The sequence below is a fragment of the Erinaceus europaeus genome, chromosome 23 (genome assembly GCF_950295315.1).
Source record: "Erinaceus europaeus chromosome 23, mEriEur2.1, whole genome shotgun sequence".
NCBI classification, from domain to species: domain Eukaryota; kingdom Metazoa; phylum Chordata; class Mammalia; order Eulipotyphla; family Erinaceidae; genus Erinaceus; species Erinaceus europaeus.
The window spans coordinates 6352866-6372184 of NC_080184.1; the positions used below are offsets into that span (position 1 = coordinate 6352866).

Here is a 19319-nt window from a genome sequence, read left to right on the forward strand (position 1 = left end):
TGATTGGACGTGAACATTATCCAGTCAGAAGTATAGTGTGTGTGGCAAGGGCTTCCCCCAATTAAACTCTGAGACAGTGGACATGGATCAATCTGGGCTGCTGGTGGGCGGTGCTGCAAAGTGAAAGACGACACTGCAGGAAGTAAGGCGCACAGGCCATCGAGCTTCTGTTTCTGGGACCTTCTCTTTTCTCTACTTTTCTTTCGGTGTGGCTCTCATCTTCTGCTGATTTGGTCCTTGGAGAGGAGTCTTCAGTAGTTCTGCACTGGACGGGATATCGTGAGTGGCTCAGTGGTGCTGAGATTGAGAGGGTTTGCCTGAGACTTGCCAGAATATACTGGGAGGCAGCCATATGTGGGGGCCTCTCCCTGGTCAGACCACCACCTCCACTTTACCCTGGGACTGGACTCTCCGTGATGTGTCCTGATCCTTTGTGAGCTTGCTGAACACAGTGCTGTATGGAAAGGGAATGAGATCATCTTCATTTCCTTTTTTTTTCTCTCTCTCTCTCTCTCTCTCTCCTGCAGCGTGGGTGCAGAGATTCTGGGTCCAGTCGCATTCTCGGCTGAGGGTGCTGGGATCTGGACCTAGGATGGAGGAGCAAGGAAGGACCTGCTGACCGCAGGCAAGATGTTCAGGTTGGGTAATCAGCATGTTTGTCAGCACCTGGCAGCCTCCAGTTGGGTCCAGTGCAGCTATGAGTGCTCTGCCTTCTTTTGGACCTGGGGTTTCAGTACATAGAAAGTAAGGACGTCTTTTATATTTATTTATTTACTTATTTACCAGAACGCTGTTTAGTTCTGGCTTATGGTGGTGCATGGGATTGTACTTGGGACCTTGGAGCCTCAGGCGTGAGTTTCTTTGTATAACCATTATGCTGTCTACCCCTGCCCTAAGGACTTTCTTTTTTCTTTTTTTCTACCAGACCACTGATCAGCTAATTCTTTTTCGGTTTTATTTTTCTTTGTGATACATTTTAAATTTTTACTGTCTGTTAAATCATCTCTGGAGCTGCTGTATTTTGTTTTTATTCAACTCATTCTGGTCTTAGCTGTGACTAGCAGAAGGGTCCCATGATTGTACTGCCTTCTAATAAGCTTGTTAGAGAAATGTAAGCAGTTCCCCCACCTTAAAGTGAAGGGCATGAAGAGATAGGTGAAAGGTGTTCACACGATTATAGTAGCACGATTATAGTAGCACCAGTTTTTTTGTTTGTTTATTTTAGTATTTTATTTATATATTAATAAGAAAAATAGGAGGAGAGGAAACAAACCAGACATCACCCAGGCACTTGTGCTGCCAGGGATTGAACTCCAGACCTCATGCTTGAGAGTCCAATGCCTTATTTTCTGTGCCACCCTTGGACCACTATGCTTGAATTTTTTGGGGAAAAAAAAAATCCCTGGATAGAACTGATAAAAAATACAATCTTATTCCTCTTGAGATCTTCTCACCCAAGAAGACCAGGTCCCTGTAGTTCAGTAACATCTCATTTATCTATTTATTTTTTCTTCTAGGGTTATCACAGGGTCTCAGCGCTGGCACTGTGAATCCACTGCTCCTGAAGGCCATTTTCTTTTCTTTTTTTTTTTTTGGATAGAACAGAGAGAAATAGAGGACATGAGGGTGGGGGGGGGGAGATAAAGAGAAAGGGAGAAAGATAGGCACCTACAGAACTGCTTCACTACTCAAGAAATATCCCCCCTGCAGGTGGGAAGTGGGAGCTCAAACCTGGAATCCTGAGTGGGTTCTTGCAGTTCCTACTATGTGCGCTTAATTGGGTGCACCGTCACTCAATCCTCAATATCCCATTTCTTTTAAATCCTTCTTGTTTGGCCCTGCTATTCTTTCTGAGTCAATTCTAAGGCCATCCATAGGTGTCTGTATTTCCACTCTACTCACCAGACCTGTGCAGAACCCACAGCAGTAAACTGAACCCCTATTGGGAAACACAAAGCATGGCTTTTCTCACTTGATTTTTTCCCCTCCATTTTTTTTTCCTTTATTGGGGAGATTAATGTTTTACAGTAGACAGTAAAAGACAGTAGGTTTGGTTTGGTTTTGTTTTTGTCTCCAGGGTTATCACTGGGGCACTGTGCTGGTACTCCAAATCCACTTCTCCTAAAGGCCATTTTTTCTATTTTATTCAGTGAGACAGAGAGAAATTGAGATGGGAAGGGTAGAGAAAGATAGAGACCTGCAGACCACCTGTGAAGCAGACCCCTGCAGGTGGGGATCCAGGGGCTCAATCTGGGATCCTTGCATGGGTCCTTGTGCTTTGTACTATGTGTGCTTAACCAGGTGTGCCACCACCTGACTCCCAAATACAGTAGTTTGGACATAATGTCACATTTCTCAGTTTTTCACTTAACCATCCCACCACCTCCCCAAGTCCTCTGCTGTCATCTTCCAGGACCTGAACAATCCCCACCACCCCTGAATCGTTTACTTTGGTGCAGTACACCAACGCCAGTCCAAGTTCTGCTTAGTGTTTTCCCTTCTGTACTTATTTTTCAACTTCTGTTCATGAGACTTTGGAGCGTCAGACATGAGAGTCTCTTTGAATAACCATTATGCTATCTACCTCCACCCTGATTCTTTAGGTGTGTTTTTTTTGTCATCCTATGTTTTAAAAATATTTATTCCCTTTTGTTGCCCTTGTTATTTTATTGTTGTAGTTATTATTGTTATTGATGTCATCGTTGTTGGATAGGACAGAGAGAAATGGAGAGAGGAGGGGAAGATAGAGAGGGGGAGAAAAAGACAAGACACCTGCACACCTGTTTCACTGCTTGTTAAGTGACTCCACTGTAGGTGGGGAGCTGGGGGCTCTAACCAGGATCTTTACGCCGGTCCTTGTGCTATGTGCGCTTAACCCGCTGTGCTACTGCCCAGCCCCCTCTTTAGGTTTTTCTATGTATACTATCATATCATTTGCAAATAGCGAGAGTTTGACTTCTTCATTCCAATCTGTATCGCTTTAATTCCATGCTCTGGCCTGATTACTCCTGCAAGAACTTCTAACACTATGTTGAACAGTAATGGTGATAGTGGGGAGCCCAGACTAGTAACTAGGTCAGAGGAATAATGCTTCCAGTTTTATTTTGTCTGTTTTGCCTCCAGGGTTATCACTGGAGCTTTGTGCCAGCAGAACAAATCCATGGCCTTTTAAATGGAATAGAACATAGAGAAATGGAGAGAGAAGGGGGTAATAGAAAGGGGAAGAGAAAGATAGAAACCTCCAGACTGCTTCACAACTTGTGACATCCCCCCCTTCTTCAGGTGGGGAGCCAAATAAAGGATCAGATAGCTTATGTGAGACTTAAAAAGGCACCACAAATGTTATGAATTTCATTATACCTGGAAGAATAATAATTATCTTCTGCATGGGGGCAGGTATATAAGTTTAAATTATACAGATGAGGAAGTATAAGGAAAGTTAGAATTTAAGTGTAAGAACAATGACTGTGGGCACTGTAATATTTTTAGATATTATTATTAAATTACATTGATTTAAAATGTATATATATGTTTAAAATCAATGTAATTTAAAATATGTATATTTTTATTAAATAGTAAAATATATTAATATATTAAATATTAATATATATTTTATTAAATATTAAAAAATATTTTTGAGAAGTGCTCAGCTCTGGCTTGTGGTGGTGTGGGGGACTGGAACTCGAACTTTGAGGCCTCAGGCATGGAAGTTTATTTGTATAACCATTATGCTATCTCCCCTACTCTCTTTCCTTTCTTTTTTTTTTAATTGCCACCAGAGTTATCATTGGGACTTGGGACTTTTTATTTTGGTTGTCCTCCTCCTGTGAGAACTATGGGTTTTATCAGGCAGAGGACAACAACATTGGTGCAATGTGTGATTTATAAACATATGTGTGCATATGAAATTATACCCCTGAAAACTTGTACTTTTTTGAAATACCATTAAGTAACTAATAAAGAAAGTAAAAAGAAAATACATGAAGACAAGCTATTTGTAGACCTCATAAAATTATCTAAAAGGTAACTACAACCATAAATAAATAAATTTAAAAATTATCTAAAAGGTATAATAAGAGAGTAATGTGCTTATGTCAATTATCAGAGATTGCCTTTTATTTTATTTTATTTTTATTTTGTTTTATATTTATTTATTTTCCCTTTTGTTGCCCTTTTTATTGTTGTAGTTAATATTGTTGTTATTGATGTTGTTGTTGTTGGATAGGACAGAAAGAAATGGAGAGAGGAGGGGAAGACAGAGAGGGGGAGAGAAAGACAGACACCTGCAGACCTGCTTCACCGCTTGTGAAGCAACTCCCCTGCTGGTAGGGAGCTGGGGGCTCAAACCCAGAACCTTATGGCGGTCCTTGCGCTTTGCGCCACATGCACTTAACCTGCTGCACTACTGCCCAACTCCCGAAATTGCCTTTTATTAATGACTGCAAGTTAAACCTCCTTTAATTGGGTGTCTGTGCATTATATTCACTTTGTCTCAAAAAAATTTGGACAACAGAAGTTGCTCAGCATCATTGTCTGCACTGTCTTGGGTTCATTATCTATCACTGCATTGAATAAGCTACATCTAGGACTTACCAGGGAGCTGTGGAGATGACTATGTTGATATAGATATGCACATAGTGAAGATAGAAAACAGTTAGCAGGTAGGGGACTCTCAAGAAGTGAAGCCACTTCCTTGGCCTTAGTCCCCAGTAGACCTTGCAACACCTGTAACCAGGCAACCACTACACAGACATATAGCCCCATACCCAGCTCACTTGGCCAGAGGTATGTGGCATAAATATGTTCTCCTGACATATCCCAATTTATAGGTGCTCTGTCCTGTGGGAACCTCAGTGACAAAGGCTTTCAGATGCTGCACATGTTTGAATCTGGTCATTTGTCAACACTTGCCAGGAAGTCTGCTAAGATAAACAAACTGTCTGTAAGGTGAACAAGTGGCTCAAGTAAGTTAGACCATTCTAGGTTAGGCTGCCTTGTGGTTCTTCACACCCCAACCTCTTCAATGTGAAGGTAAAAGAGAAATCATGGAAGGGATGTCCTGGGCAAGCTCAAGTTGCTGGGCTGTTGATAACCTGATGATTCTGTCATTATCACTCACCAAGACATCCCAGAGGCCTGGAAATGGGTTCAGTGAAGTGCCTCTTACCTGTGTCCAAGTGGCTCATAGCCATCACTGTCCTCTTCTCCATCCTTCATGGAGATCTGTGTAGACAGGGTGTGCATGGATCTGCTAGGCCCTGTCTTTACAGGTGTTTAACCAAAGATCAGACAGGAGCTCATCAACCAGGTCCTTCCTCTGTTCCATCTCCCCACAGATGGGGCATGTGTCTTCCATCATCAACACAGCACCTTGCCCCCTAGCCCCATGCCCAAACACTCATTCAGGACTGACTGACCAAGGGCATCAGCAGGGCCCTGAGCTTAGATGACAGATGAGATCTTGCAGTGAGATCTCAAGTAGCTCAGGTGGGGTGGGGGCACTCCCTGGGCTGATCCCCCTGTCTGTGCCCATGCCTCCTGCATGCCAGCTGTTGATTTGCACGTCAAGAGAACAGCAAAGAACATGCCTTAGCTGAAGGGGCTGACTAATTCAGGAGTGATTTTCTTTTCTTTTTCTTTTTTTTTTCTTTTAAGAATTATTATTATTTTAACCAGAGTATTGCTCAACTCTGGTTTATTGTGGTGTGGGGGGTACTGGGCTAGTAGAGCCTCAGGCTGGATAGTCTTTTTGGATAAAATTATGTTATCTACCACCATCCAGGAGTGATGATCTAAATAACAAAATAACTTCCTTCTCTCCTGATGGCCTGGGAGTGAATTGCATGGATTACAGAGTTGGAAGTTGACTCTGTTCCCTGTAGGCAAACTTCACTGGAACACTGACTTCCTGAAGGGCAGGGACTTTTTTCTTGCTATCTTTCCTTCCTTCCTCCACCATTGCATGTGCCTGCTAGATCCTTGTTGAATGAGATCTATACAAATGATAGAGCATCCAAACAAACAAACAAATGGCAGCAGGCTTAACTTGTGCTCACCCGCTATGCTACCACCCTACTCCTTTTTATTTATTTATTTATAAATTATTTATTTAGGAGTCGGGTGATAGCACAGCCGGTTAAGTGCACGTGGCACAAAGTGCAAGGACCGGCAGAAGGGTCCCAGTTCGAGCCCCCGGCTCCCCACCTGCAGGGGAGTCACTTCACAGGTGGTGAAGCAGGTCTGCAGGTGTCTGTCTTTCTCTCCCTCTCTCTGTCTTCCCCTCCACTCTCTATTTCTCTCTGTCCTTTCCAACAACGACGACATCAATAACAACAATAATAACTACAACAATAAAACAACAAGGGCAACAAAATGGAACAAACAAATAAAATAAATAAAAAGGCAATGAATAAATAAATATTTAAAAATAAATAAATGGAAAAAATTTGTAAAAAAAAAAAGGCCAGATTAATAAAACTCTTAACAATCAGACTGTAGATTAGATTAAACTATTCCAGATTGGCTACACAACATCTCCCCTTCCTAAACAAAGCAAAACCACACAATCACAAGAAGCAACTATCAATCAAGTTCAGTAGGTATAACAGAGAAAGAAAAATAGATAAAGTAACCCAAGCAAAATCAAATGACATTATTCTCAATGCCCCCAGGAGAGGCAGAAATTGGTCAGGTATTCAGCCACTCAGATTGAGCTCTAGTGCCTGTGACAAACAAACAAACAAAAACCCCTTTGCTTGGGAAAAGAAACCCCTCCTCTGGATGCTCCCGCTGAGCTTGGTATCTTTTTTATTTATTTATTTTTTATTTAAGAAAGGATTAATTAACAAAACCATAGGGTAGGAGGGGTACAACTCCACACAATTCCCACCACCCAATCTCCATATCCCACCCCCTCCCCCAATAGCTTTCCCATTCTCTATCCCTCTGGGAGCATGGACCCAGGGTCATTGAGGGTTGCAGAAGGTAGAAGGTCTAGCTTCTGTAATTGCTTCCCCGCTGAACATGGGCATTGACTGGTTGGTCCATACTCCCAGTCTGCCTCTCTCTTTCCCTAGTAGGGTGTGTCTCTGGGGAAGCTGAGCTCCAGGACACATTGGTGGGGTCTTCAATCCAGGGAAGCTTGGCTAGCATCCTGATGACACCTGGAACCTGGTGCTTGAAAAGAGAGTTAACATACAAAGCCAAACAAATTGTTGAGCAAGCTTGGCATCTTGATAAAGAAATTATCTTTAGTAATCTCTTGTCTGCAGCTGGTTCCCTTACTCCTCTGGTGTGGATGTTGGTCTTGGGGTGCAATGGGAAAGAGTCAAATTCATAGCCTGTGGGCCAGCTCCATGTTTCCTTAGTCCTTTTCAGCCTCGGTTTGCCAGTGTAAGAGTGGGATATAGGGCTCTTCCTTGGTTCTTTAGAGCTCTCCTACATTCTTTCTCTGCCACTAGCCTGGAATTCCGACCCTCACTCGAAATTCCCAGGTTTAAAGCAGCTTCCTTGCAGAGCTTATGCCAGCTGTTGTCTTCAAGCTGCCATTTTGGCTCCATTCATCCACCCATCATCTATATTACTGTTTTAAAACAGATCTCTGAGCAGTATTTAGGTGAGACTTGACTTAAGTAAAAAGACTAATAGACATTTTGCTATGTTTTTGTGGATGCTTTCGTTGAAGAACAATGAAAGCGTTGGAATGAGATGTCAGTTGAATTTGTAGGCTTTGTAGTAGTCCTAATAAGAAGGATAATGCACTAAATGTTCCAATAATCTCTTCTTTTTACATTGCAAAGTTAGGGTATTGTACCTTTTATTCATTACAATATCTTCCATATTAGGTGCCATACTGTCCAGTGAAGAGGCTGTGCTGCTAGATTTAAACAGTGTCTCAAGCTATTGCTGTAACTTATCTTCATTTGCTGGCCGGAAAGACATTCAGGGAAAGAGGAAGAGATGGTAGTTTCTTGGGTAAGTGACTTGCCCCACATCAGAGTCTGTTCCTTTTTCCTCTTGAATAAGTTGTATTTTAATTTATACATGTTTAATTTACTGTTTCTGTTTTGCCCATCATATTTCTTTCTGTCTGTCTGTCTCTTTTCTCTCTTTCTGCCAGGGCACTGCTCATGCCTGGCTTATGGTGTGTCAGGGAATAGAACCTGAACCTGAGACCATCAGGCATGAGATTCTATTTACATAAACTCTTGTATTTCTGTTTTCACTTACTCTTTTTTGTTGTTGTTGTTATTTAACTTTTATTTATAAAATGGAAACTGCTGGGGGACGGCACCTGCAAAAGTTATTAGGGTTCCAAAAGGAAACAGGAGTCAGTGGAATGAAGTGAGAGACATGTCATCTGCTTCAAGTGCAGGAGAGAGGCACCTCTGGCCTTTGTCTGCAGAGCTTGATTTTTAAACAGTTTTTACCTGGAGATACTTGACATCATGTAAAATTGTTTTCATTAACATCAAAGATACAGTTGACATGTATGGTTCTTTTTATTAACATTAAGAATAATCTTTAGCAACATTATGATTATTTTATGTGTGTTTCCTTAGGAAGTTTCCTTGGTCTGGGGCATCCTAATCTCCCCTTGAAAGTTCCCTTGGTCTGGTGTAGCCTAAATTTTCCCTTGAAAGTTTCCTTGAAATGACCATCTGTATTTTCACTATCTCTCTGTTCTGACCTTCTGTTTGAGTAAACATTTCTCCCTGGAACACAATCTAATAGCTTTTCTTCTTAACCCACTCTTGGATGGGCCTAACTAGATCATATAAATCAAGTCTTTTGTAATATCTCATAAGCTGTCTACTTAAAGAAATATTCTGCTGTTAAGTAAGGACACACCATGGGGGCTCTCTTCTGGCTAACCTTTGCATACATGAAAGTTTACTAACTTCTACCCACATACCCTAAGGTTAGCTATTTAACTACACAACCTCTATATTCATCATAGATACCTGTAAATGGAAGCAGGGGGTCTGTGGGTGAGGGTAAGTTAATAGGGCCTTTTATATTTAGGTGTAGACCACAGTCTACTATACTATCATATTATCACCATACTATCAGCCACCCATAGTTCTGGTTTTTGGTCTGAGTCCAGCTAATAGAGCAGCTGTAGTATTGTCAAGTAGCTCTTTTTCTGAAAGCCTCTTAGTGAGTACAGTAACTTAAGCTCCTAGGCCATTTTTAGTCTTGTTACACTCACTGCCATAATTGTTGTCACCAAGTACTTCCCCTGGGGATCTCTTTTTATTGTCCCCAGGTAATATTTGTGTATTTCCAACATAGCAAATAAGTCCTCAAATTATCAAGGTAATTTGAAACAAAAGGATGAATAGCTTCAGTTTAGTCTAGGACTTCCCGCTTTGCAGGCAGTCTTGGCCTGCCCCATACTTAGTAAGGCAGCAGACTTGACTTTGCCTCCACCATTTCCCCCTTTTTTATTTTTTAATAAGAAGGTCTCTAATTCCAGTTGAACGGACTGGATGCTTTTGTTCAGGAGTCAGGTGATGGCTGGAAGTACAAGGAGGAGTATGAGTATAACAGCCAAAATAATGCCTAGATTTATTAGAAGAGAAGTCCATGTCTTATTATAAACAAAATTAAGAAGCTGTTCAGAAAAGGAAGCAGTCACCTCTGAAGCACTGGCCCATGGCACATGAGCCTGCCCAGCAGATTGGACTTGTGTTTGCAAGTATTATAAATCTAAAGACATATTTGTGGCAGACCAAAGACCTTTCAAGTGGTTTTTAACATTTTCCCATGGGTGGGTGGTATCATATAGAAAGGAAGTAACACAAATCCATTTAAAGCTAGAGTGGTCTCTAGTGGTCATTCTGGTCTTAATATTTTGAATCTGAGTCCCTATGTGTAGGACTGCCTCTTCAAGAGCATTAACTCTAGCATCTAACTTTCTGTCTTATCTTTTCCTGTATCATAAGTGTTGCAGAATCATTTTTTGAAAGCTGATCTACAAGGTGAGCAGTATGCTTTTGTTGTACTAGAGAAGTAGTTGATACAGCTACTGCTCTAATAATTACTATCAGTGCTGTGATTCCTAATATTAATGCAGCTATAAATCTTTTTGGGCTTTTTTGTTTTAGTTCCATTTAAAAAATTTTTTTAATTAATTTTATTTTTGAGAGAGATGCAGACACACACACACACACACACACACACACACACACACACACACACAAACACAGTGTGAAATACCAGAGCACTGCTCAGCTCTGGCTTATGATGGTGCAGGGGATTGAACCTGGGACTTAGGAGCCTCAGGCATTATGCTGTCTCCCACATCCCCTTTTTGGTCTTTTTAATGCATCTGTAATAGTGATCAGAGCCTTAATTCCTGGGTTGTCGAACCATGGTTCTCTTAGTTCTACTGGGAGCATGCCATAGGGGGTTGATGTAAAATTACCAACATTTCTACACCCATAGAAGAAGTAATATAATTTGTCAAAATACAGCCCTGACACTCAATAGTAAAGATCCCAGATTTATCTTTGCTTATAGCAAGAGATGCAAAAGAATTTTTTATAAGCAAGGCATGCGGTGAAGAAATACAAGCCCTGATTTCACTACCTACTGAAGGCCCCTGAGGCCTTTGTAAATAAACTTAGTTCATAGTGGCAAAAAGCCTAAATACATCAGGATACACTCATGAATCTTTGTCATCAATTTGTCTGAGTATAAGGGATTAACCCATCCTAGTCCAAATTCTGTCCTAAACACTGTTTCAAGGCTAGGTACTAAAGAGTCAGACCAATTAAAAACAGTACTCTGTTTTTGATAATGTAATCTGCAATTCATATCTGGGTTAGGAAAGGAACAAACTCTTATTTCTATACCAGGTCTGTTTTTGGTAACAAAGTCTAATCCTTTTGGGAAAATACACTTTATCCATAAAGGGAAGCCATTTGTTTTATCTATACACTCCCAAGTACGATTATAATCTTTTACAAATCCAGTACAGGAAGGAAAGGGGATAACAGAAGAATCACTCTGAGCATCATTCAAACCTTTAGCTCCCAACATCATTAATTTTAAAACCCAAATATCTCTTTTGTTACTATTGAAATTAAAGGGAGATGTTGTTAAGAGGTGTCTGTAATTTACTTACAAACACCCTGGGGGAAGTTCCTCTGGGTTTGTGCTGAAACATATAGGGACATCATCACTATATCTGGCATAAGAATAATTATATGGGGGAGACAGCATAATGGTTATGCAAACAAACTCTCATACCTGAGGCTCCTAAATCCCAGGTTCAATCCCCCATACCACCATAAGCCAGAGCAGAGCAGTGCTCTGATGTTTCTCTGTGTGTGTGTCTCTCTTTGTATCTCTCAAAAATAAAATAAATAAAAATTTTTTAAAAAAAGAATAATTATATGAACCGTTATATAATATAAAAGAATCAACCTCTTCCCCTAGGAGGTGAAGGAGTGCTTTGGTGGACTGTTGTGCCTGTAAGGTGAGCTCTTCTGTGATGGGGGTGGAGGTCTCCTCAGGTTCTTTGGCTGCAAAGGCAGGAATCCAGATGGGAGAATCTGCCTCCTGTGGGAAAACACAAGGATACCCTCGCCCCGATGTTAGGACGTCTGGTCCTTTGAGTCATTTTAATATAACAGTCTTTTGTAGTGGAGCCCTCTTTTTTTTTTTTCTTAAATTGGAGCTTCAATGTGTGATTTACTCTTTCCATGATATTGTAGTTGAGATAATTATTTCTACCCTTGTTGTTAATAATTCATCTGACAGCATCTAGCAACCATTAGACTCATCTCCTTTCTTTTCAGTTTTATTTACTTCTTTGTCTTTTCTTCCTAGCCTTACATTAAAACACATTCCTTTGACTTAAATCTTTCTTTTTAAAAAAAATTTTAATTTGTTTTCCCTTTTGTTGCTCTTGTTGTTTTTCATTGTTGTTGTAGTTATTGATGTCGTTGTTGTTGGCTAGGACAGAAAGAAATGGAGAGAGGAGGAGAAGAAAGAGAGGGGGAGAGAAATATAGACATCTGCAGACTTGCTTCACTGCCTGTGAAGCGACTCGCCTGCAGGTGGGGAGCCGGGGGCTCGAACCAGGATCCTTACACCAGTCCTTACACGGGTCTTTGCACTTTGCACCACGTGCACTTAACCCGCTGCACTACCGCCCAACTCCCTTAAATCTCTCCTTTTTTAGGCCTTTATACAAGGCATTCACATACTTTCTTCTTTTTCCTCTCCCTCTCTCTTTCTTTTTATACCAGCAAAGATACTGTTGTTTGTCTCCTTGTTTCTAATTCTGATGCTTGCAGATTTTAAAAATACTCTGGCAACTGTTTTTTGTTTTGTTTGTTTAGCATTGTCTAATAAGAGCATACCACTTAAAGGTTATTTCTGCAAGGCAGATGGTTTCAACTCTTAATGTACATGTTCAGATAGTCAAGCCAGGCTTAACCAGGGGTTTATTAATGGTGTTTCTTTGGCCCCAATGATGAGAAACAAAAGCAAAGGGTGGGAAGGAATCGGCCCTTCTCCATCCTTTTCTTTTTTGCCGCTTTTTTCTCTCTTTTTTCCTCCTCTCCTCTTCAGGGTGTGGGGGAGATAATGGAGGCAGCAGCGGCCATGGGGGAGAAGGCCCCCAGCGGTGGGGTCCACTTTGGAGAGGGCCCCTTGCTGGGGGGCTGGGTCCTCCTCAGGGGCCTGGACATCTCTCAGGCAGGAGTCTGGCAGCAATGGCTCTGGACACATTGCTCCTGTAGATTGCCCAGCTGTGGCAGGTGTTGTGGTCACTCTCCAGGAAGGCAGCCTCCCCTTCTTCTGCCTTCTTTTTTTCTTATACTATTATGCAACTTTTGTAAAATTTGAGTGGAAGTCTCTCCCTGAAGAGCTGCAGCAATGGTAATTCCTTATAAAGAGGAGGTGTAACTTCTAAACAGTAGACTTGACATCACCTCCGCCATAAAGCAAAAAGGGTGAATAGCTTCAGTTTAGTCTAGGACTTCCCGCTTAGCAGTCTTGGCCTACCCCATACTTTGTAAGGCAGCAGTCTTGACTTCGCCTCCTCCAGGAAACACTGACAAGACCATAGGATAAGAGGGTACAATTCCATACAATTCCCACCTCCAGAATGCTATATCACAGCCCCTCCCCTGATAGCTTTCCTATTCTTTATCCATCTGGGAGTATGGACCCAGGGTCATTATGGGGTACAGAATGTGGAAGGTCTGGCTTCCGTAATTGCTTCCCCACTGAACATGGGCACTGACAGATCAATCCACACTCCCAGCCTGTTTCACTTTCCCTGTGGGGCAGAGCTCTGGGGAAGCAGGACTCTATTCCTATCCAACAAAAAGAAAAAAAAAATGTTGCATTAAGGAGCAATGGATTTGTAACATCACAGAGGCTCATTGATAACTCTGGTGGCAAAATAAATAAATTTTTAAAAATATACATATATGTTTCAGTAGATGCATGTGCAGTCAGGGAACTCTTTTTAAAATTTTTTAAATACTTATTTCGTTTGTTGCCCTTGTTGCTTTTTTATTGTTGTAGTTATAATTGTTATTGATGTCATCATTGATAGGACACAGAGAAATGGAGAGTAGAGGGGAAGACAGGGGGAGAGAAAAACAGACACCTGTACACCTGCTTCACCGCCTGGGAAGCAACTGCCCTGTAGGTGGGGAGCCGGGGACTCGAATTGAGATCCTTATGCCAGTCCTTGTACTTTTTGCCACTTGCACTTAACCAGCTGCACTATCACCCAACTCCCTGGTAGGGAACTCTTTTGATAACTTCGGAGGCAAAAAAAGGGACAAGATTTTTCAGAAGTCATAGAACGGTGCACAAAATAAAATGTGGTCTAAATAGTGCAGCAAATACACTTTTATCATTTCAGATTACATGACATTAAGCTAGAGTAATTGAATACTGAGACACAGTTGAAGAAGCAATTAAAAATTTATTGACTTTATTTTAAATGAAATGCAGAATATACTTTACACATCGTATCGGGGCCCAAAACTGGAGCTTTTTGAGTACAACTCCCAGGCCTCTGTTCGATCACTGAATACTGTGTCTTGCTTGGGATGAGGCTCAGCATTAGGTTATGAATGAATTCTGTGAAATCTGGAATACTTTACATTATGTATCTAGAGAAAAATGCACAGAAAATGTTTAATTAAAACATTCTGAAGGCAACTCAACTACCATAAGTGAAAGTCATCCTTTCTTAGCATTATGAATGAAATTGTTCCTGAACAACAAAACAGAAAGTTACTATCAAAACAATTTGCCTATAAACATTGCAGACTTTCTGTTCTGCCTATCTGTCTGCAGGCCTTCACTCCTCTATCTTGACTTTTTCCCCTTTCCTCTTTCCTACCTACATTTTGCTTCTATCCCACCTATATTTCTTTCTTCCTTCCTTTCATTCATTAATTCTCTTTCTCTTTTGGATTCCTTCCTTCCTTTCTGGCTGAAGACCACTTAACACTGCTTTTTGGAGGTGCTGGGCATTGAGCCTGGGAGCTCGAGGGCATAAATCATTTGCATAACTTTGATGCTGTTTCTCCAGCCCACAGAGTAATTTCTGCTTTGATCATTCTTCACTCAGTCATTCAACAGCCATATTAAGGTGCTACAACTAGCACTAGAGTTGTAAGAAAGTTGAAGATGGTATAAGTCACACCTCACAAGTCACATCTCATAAACTCAACATCTGTTTTCCATACAGGTTTTATAAACCATGACAGGTGTACAATGGCATGCTGCAGTGTACCACAAAAGGGGCACACACAACTTGTCGACATCTTGTTGGAGTGGTAACTTGACAAGTGAAAGGGAAGGAAACAGTGGGGCTGACAGAGAGTAGAAACTCGGGCAAAGCCTGAGGGAGAGAAGGGACTGCTCCTGTGGCGGCCGCAGTGCTCCATTCCAGTGAGGTGCTGTGGAGCAAGGGGCAGAGTGGGGTAAGTACACTGAGAGACACAAGGCTGTATGATCTAGCAACAAAGTCCGCTATTTTATATTTCATGGCAAGGGTTTCTGAGCATTTCTGAAGCCAAAGTAAAATCACTGGCCAAGTAAAGAACTGTAGAATTTAGTGTTGTCATTTAATTGGACTGCTTTATTACCTACATGTACTGCTAGATTAGTCAGGTATTTCTGCCTTCACACTGTTGCTAGAAACATAAAAATCTGAGGCAGGACACGTTTTCTCAGAACAGTTTCATGTTCAGGCCACAAAGAGAATATGATTCAACTGCTCTATGACTTTTTAAAAACATTTTTTTGTATTTATTTATTTTCTTTTTTTGTGCCCTTGTTTAACATTGTTGATGTCGTTGTTGTTGGATAGGACAGAGAGAAGTGGAGAGAGGAGGGGAAGACAGAAAGAGGTAGAGAAAGACAGACACCTGCAGACCTGATTCACCACTTGTGAAGCGACTCCCCTGCAGGTGGGGAGCCAGAGGCTAAAACTGTGATCCTTAAACCCTTTCACTTTGCACCACGTGCACTTAACCCGTTGCGCCACTGCCAGACTCCCAGCTCTAGGACTTCTAAGGCTATGTTAGAAAATGTGAAACCAGAGGTCACTTGTAGGTGCAGCTGGCTTAGCACACATGTGACAATGATCAAGGATCTGGCTCCAGCCCCTGGTCATCACCTGAAGGGGAAACCATTCTGAGTGGTGAAGTAGTGCAACAACGGGTATCTGTCTGTCTCCCTGCCTCTCTACCATCCTCTTGCTTCTTGATTTCTTACTGTTTCTGTCCATTAAATAAACCAACATAATAAAAACAATAAAAAAGTGCAAATGCAAATAGTATAATGTTAAATGTCAGCAATATAGCAGCAAACTGTCCCCCAGACCTACTGTTCCACTAGAGAGGTGTCAGTGCCCCAACAGGCAAAATAGTCGGCACAGCATTAGACCTAAACATTTGCAGGGTTGCACAAAGTGCCTACTCCACCTGCCGCCTTCCTGTTTGTGAGCCTTGCTCACATTAATAGCCACTGAAGCAGTTCTGGGTTTACTTTCGATACACAGTTCTGGGGGAAATTGACTGGATCTCCCTGAACACAGTCCTCATAGCACTGCATCAACCTTTATTTACTGTAAGATATGAATGTTTCCAGGATTTAAAAAAAAATAAAGTGAAAATATAATGAAGGTAATACTTATTTTTACCTGGCTGATATAATAACCTTCCTGTATACCTTTTAGTTACACGTTTGTGAAATAAGTATACATGGATTCTGTGCCTACACACATAAATGAAGGTGAACCAAAGAGCTTGCTGAAACATTTCATTAATCATTATTCTCTGGCTATATCTGTCTTGCTTATTAGTAATAGATTATTCAAAATAATGCTGAGTAGAGAAAACATTAAATGGCAAAACTGGTGCACATTTACAACTTTGTTAACAGTAAATATTATAGGAATAGCAGGATGAAAAAGTTTAAGATAGAAGAACAATAAAAACAAATGCTAGTGAAAAATAATAGAAATCTGTCACTGCAAACTGATTCTAAAAACTTGTATCACCTATAAAGGTTCAAAGTGATATTTTCTGTTCGTCTGTCTTTTAGTTATCATCAGAATAATTAATGAGGATCAGTGCCAGCAGGATGAATCCACTGCAGCAGATGGCCCTTTCTTTCTTCCTCCTTTCCTTCCTCCTTCCTTCTGTCTTTTCTTCCTTCCCTCCATCCAGTATTCATTCCTTCCATTTTTTCCTTCTTTCTTACTTTTCTTTCCTCCCTTCCTTTCTTTTCTTCCTTTTTTTAAAATAATGCTTTCTTTTTAAAAAAATATTTATTCCCTTTTGTTGCCCTTGTTGTTTTATTGTTGTAGTTATTATTGTTGTTGTCGTTGTTGGATAGGACAGAGAGAAATGGAGAGAGGAGGGGACGACAGAGAGGGGGAGAGAAAGACAGACACCTGCACACCTGCTTCACTGCCTGTGAAGCGACTCCCCTGCAGGTGGGGAGCCAGGGGCTCGAACCAGGATCCTTATGCCGGTCCTTGTGCTTTGCGCCACCTGCGCTTAACCCGCTGCGCTACAGCCCGACTCCCCCTTTTCTTCTTTTTTTTCTTTCTTTCTTTCCTTCCTTCTACTTTATTATATAGGACAGAGAGGAAATCTAAAGGAGATAGAAAAATAGACGGAGAGAGAAAGGAAGTCTTTTGCAAACCTGCTCAGGAAGTATTTCCCCTGTAGGTGGGGTGTAGGGGCTGGACCCAGGTTCTTGCATATGGCAATGACTATGCTCAAATAATATGCCACTCCCTGGCTACCTAAAGGTGAATGATACATTTCAATATTTAACATCAAATTGGACTTACATCTCTTTTTAAATTTTCTATTATTTTGATAATATTTTTACTTCATGTTCTCTAATTTCATTTCCTGATGAGAAGTCTTTACCTGTCCTTTTTTGTCAGCATTTGCATCCTCATTTTATAATGATGTTTTACTACATCCAGTACTTGCTTTACGGTAGCAATTTCATCCTCTAGCTCTTGGATTTCTTGGAATATGTTTCTGGTCTTTTCACAACAACCAGAATCCTAAGTAAAGCATAAAAGATTTTTTATCTAACAATAAACTAACATGTTCCAATTGTCATCGGAACTATAAACATTCTTTATGTTATACACCAAAATGATTGATATTCTTCAATTAGAGAAAGTTGGGTGCATTCTGCAAAAGTTATGGCAGTCTAAGTGTGGAACTATTCAAAACTTTAGAACAGAGACACTGACTCGATATTATGTCTCATGGCTTGCCTTGTCTTTGATTCTAGGCCTGTATATAAACAAGAAAGACAAACAAGCAAACATGCAGTGGACATCGCAAGTAGCTGACCAGTGCCATTCTCCCTCTCTCCCCTACATGTGTGTGTGAGAGTGAGTGCATGCTCTTACATTCATTCTATATAAAACCTACAGCTGAAAACAATGAATCCCATAAAGCAAAAATTACAGACACATATAAGTACTTGCTTCCTTCTTTCCTGTCTGGCTGGAATTTGTCCCCAGAGCTTTAGAGTTGGCCACGTGTTAAAAATCCATAAATCTCAGTGCTGAGAGCATAATGAAGGGAAAATACAATTCTGTTGTAGTCAAAGTTGAATGTGTATCTGAACGATTCTTTGTATTAATTTCTTTAAGGTCTGTACTTAATTTCTTGGAATGCATTTAAAATAAAAGCCAAAGATTGTGTCTCTCATCAGGTGTGGAATGTCAACCCTTCTGCTTCATTACTCTGCCACCAGGATCCAGATGATATCAGGATGCCAACCCAACCACCTTGGGTAGAAGACCCCACCACGTGTCCTGGAGCTCCGTCTCCCCAGATCCCTGCTCCAGGCTGGAAATATGGATTGACCTGCCCATATTCATGCCCATGCCAATGCCCATGTTCAGTGGAGAAGCAATGACAGAAGCCAGATCCTCCACCTTCTGCACACCACAATGATATTGGGTCCATACTCCCAGAGGGATTGAAAATAGAGGAGCTATCAAGAGAGGGGATTGCATATGGAGTTTTAGGGGTTTGAATTGTACGGAAATTTATCCCTCCTATTCCAAAGTCTTGTCAATATTTCCATTTTTTTCTTTGCCTCCAAGGTTATTTCTGGGGCTCAGAGCCTGCACTACGAATCCCCAACACCTGGAGACAACTTTTTTTTTTTCAATTTTGTCGCTCTTCTTGCTTATCAGTGTACCTGATCCGATGGTAATGACTACACTCAAATGAGTATGCCACAGCCTGGCCGCCTAAAGGTGACATGTTATATTTCAATTTTTGAAAATCCAATTTGACTTACATTTGTTGGCAACTCCTCTGTCACTTCTCTTACTGACGTTGGTTGATGTTCCATGCATTTTATTGTAGCATTCATTTTACTTAACCGTCTGTTAATATCTTCTTTTAGTATGAAAAGCTCATTTTGAAATGTGCCAATGTCTCGCTGTAGAATAGAATTTTCACTGTTTAGCTTTTGGTTTGTATCCAGTATCTTTCTTAGAGTTGCAGAAGGTCCAGCATCCTAAGAAAAGCGTAGATGACTTTCAGCTAACAGGAAAATGACAGGTTACAATTTTCTCTGGGACTATAAACATTCCTTATGCTATACACAGAAATGATTAGTATTCTGCAATTAGATATAGTTGGATGAATCTTTAAAGTTTACAGCAGTATAAGTGTGTAACTATTCAAAAATTTAGGACAGAGATGGTGACTCCATATTTAACATCTCAATTCTTGCAGGGGGTGAGTCCTCGCTTTGATTCTGAGCTGTTATATAAA

At 40.9% G+C, this 19319-nt stretch overlaps 1 protein-coding gene and 2 long non-coding RNA genes across 7 annotated transcripts in view; 1 reads left to right on the forward strand and 2 right to left on the reverse strand.

Moving 5' to 3' along the window:
• Positions 1 to 19319, reverse strand: part of LOC103127055 (zinc finger protein 709-like) — a 1044365-nt gene that overhangs the window by 42768 nt on the left and 982278 nt on the right. The window lies entirely within an intron of this gene.
• On the forward strand, positions 147 to 18214 carry LOC132535525 (uncharacterized). Its single transcript, XR_009547307.1, has 4 exons — positions 147 to 279; positions 528 to 744; positions 7845 to 7974; positions 17812 to 18214. It is a non-coding gene; the product is annotated as an uncharacterized LOC132535525 (long non-coding RNA).
• On the reverse strand, positions 13938 to 18852 carry LOC132535526 (uncharacterized). Its single transcript, XR_009547308.1, has 3 exons — positions 18838 to 18852; positions 17433 to 17575; positions 13938 to 14147 (listed from the first exon to the last, which is right to left on the reverse strand). It is a non-coding gene; the product is annotated as an uncharacterized LOC132535526 (long non-coding RNA).